The sequence below is a fragment of the Penaeus chinensis genome, chromosome 31, assembly GCF_019202785.1.
Source record: "Penaeus chinensis breed Huanghai No. 1 chromosome 31, ASM1920278v2, whole genome shotgun sequence".
In the NCBI taxonomy this organism is placed as follows: domain Eukaryota; kingdom Metazoa; phylum Arthropoda; class Malacostraca; order Decapoda; family Penaeidae; genus Penaeus; species Penaeus chinensis.
Genome location: NC_061849.1, coordinates 3,249,276 through 3,252,224, shown reverse-complemented (window position 1 = coordinate 3,252,224; position 2,949 = coordinate 3,249,276).

Genomic DNA, 2,949 nt, shown 5'->3' with positions numbered 1-2,949 from the left:
TACAATGTAGATACAAATATGCAAGCTTATAGCACATGTCAAGTGACGCAAATCTTCATTCATGTGCTCCATAAACAAAATCTATGCAGGAAACTTCAAAGGGGTGAGACCCCTCTGCTTAGTATGGTGAAAATTGGCTCCAGATACGTATTCACAAAAAAGAAAATCCTTGTAGGTAAAATGTTTTAGACATGTTCACATCATATACAATATTTTGTTTATATTAATCAAATATTAAGTCCACTACAACAAAAATAGTAAATGACATCATGACGTAAAACATCTACACCAAACAAGTCCGATGTATTATTGGCCTCTTAGTTTCATTTGTTTAATCACTTATTTTTTATCTTCTTTACAAATATATTTCATTAAATCACTGGTCTCCCCTTTTGATACCATTTAATTCCTTGCTGTTTCTTTATCAAAATGTCATAATCATTAACAGAGAGAGGTATTATAGCTATGTAATTATCAAAACACTCAACTAATTACTACTGTTTGTAACACTCCACAAAATTACTACTGTTTGTAAAGGAGTGCTCAAAGTCATGGAGTACTTTTTGTTCACAAGAATGTCAATTATTTTCTCTCCCTATTTTCATGTTTTTTTTTTTTTTGTGTGTGTGTGGTTTTAAGACTTACTCTTGCTCTTTTTATAATAAACACAGAAAGAATGAACAAGGCTTCGAAAAGTGAACAACGCTTAAAATTCATCAACATTGACGTCTGTCTGTAACATAGCCGAGACTTGCCTTTCCTCCCTACTTTCCACTGTATACATTTTCTCTTCATAACAATATTTCCATATGAATTCCTTTTTTGTCCAGAGAAAACATACCTTGCCTTAAAAACAATTCTGTCACGAGATAATACTATTTTACTTTTAAGAATGAAAGATGTCACTCTTCCCAAACTACTTTGATATATAATTTCCCTTCCAAATCATCCCCTTAAAAAATTTACTTTGACATTTGTTTCTCTACACAGGCTAAAATATCCGCTCACTTTTACTAATAATTAACAGGGCCAAACTAGAAGTAAAAGTGTTTATGGCACACCACTGCATGTACAATCAAGGACCTCAGACTGGTTATCTGAAATTTATTCCGAAAAATACTTCACAAAAACACTTCAGTGCTAACGGATAATTTTACTTGCTAACCAAACAATGTGTTGAAAACTTATCATGATTCAAAAAGCCAACTGGTCTTTGCCAAACGGTACTTGAGTCTGATAAGAAGGAGTCCCTTTGGGGTATTGTGGTGCTTCCTTGCATTTTATAAATGCCCATAAAATCTATATAGCCACTTAACCTCTGGATTCTCTGTTGTCTGTTGGCAAGATAAATTCAACCTTGTGCATTATATTTTAGCTAAGTTTACCCTAACAAAATATTTTATATATATATATATATATATATATATATATATACACATACATATATACTATATATATATATATATGAAAATTATATGTCTAAATAAATATATTTCACTTATATATAACCACATATGTATATATAATTTCATACATATATTCATAGTTTCTAAATATATATATATATATATATATATATATATATATGCACATATACAAAATACATATATACACATATGTATATACATATACACATACATATACATAAATATTTCTATGTACACATATATTTCTATATATATATATATATATATATATATATATTCATATATATATATACATATCTATTTACATATACACATATAAACTTATATACACACACACATATATATATGTATATGTATATGTATATGTATATATATATATATATATATATATACATATATACATGCACATATACAAAATACATATATACACATACATATACATAAATATTTCTATGTACACATATATTTATATATATATATACATATATATATATTCATATAAACATATCTATTTACATATATAAACTTATATACACATATATGTACATATATATATACAAATATATACACATATACATACTTATATATAAATATACATGTATAAACACATACATACACACACATATGTATTCATATATATAAGTATACATACATAAATACATATATATATACATACATGTATAGATATGTATATATGCATTTGTGTGTGTTTATGTATGTGTATGTTTGTATGCATGTATGTATGCATGTATGTCTGCATGTATGTCTACATGTATGTCTGCATGTATGTCTGCATGTATGTATGTATGTATGTATGTATGTATGTATGTATGTATGTATGTATGTATGTATGTATGTATGCATGTATGTATGTATGTATGTATGTGTATGTGTGTGCGTGTGTATGTGTGTGTATGTGTGCGTGTGTGCGTGTGTGTGCGTGTGTATGTGTGTGCGTGTGTATGTGTGTGCGTGTGTATATGTGTGTGTATGTGTATATGTGTGTGTATGTGTATGTGTATGTGTATGTGTGTATGTGTATATGTGTATGTGTATGTGTGTATGTGTGTGTGTGTGTATGTGTGTGTATGTGTGTATGTGTATGTGTATGTGTGTGAATGTGTGTGTATGTGTATGTGTATGTGTATGTGTATGTGTGTGTGTGTGTGTCTGTATGTGTCTGTATGTGTGTGTGTCTGTATGTGTCTGTATGTGTGTGTGTGTCTGTATGTGTCTGTATGTGTGTGTCTGTGTCTGTATGTGTGTGTGTGTGTCTGTATGTGTGTGTGTGTGTGTGTGTGTGTGTGTGTGTGTGTGTGTGTGTGTGTGTGTGTGTGTATGTATGTGTGTGTGTATGTGTGTGTGTATGTGTGTGTATGTGTGTGTGTATGTGTGTGTGTATGTGTGTGTGTATGTGTGTGTATGTGTGTGTATGTGTGTGTGTATGTGTGTGTATGTATGTATGTATGTATGTATGTATGTATGTATGTATGTATGTATGTATGTATGTATGTATGTATGT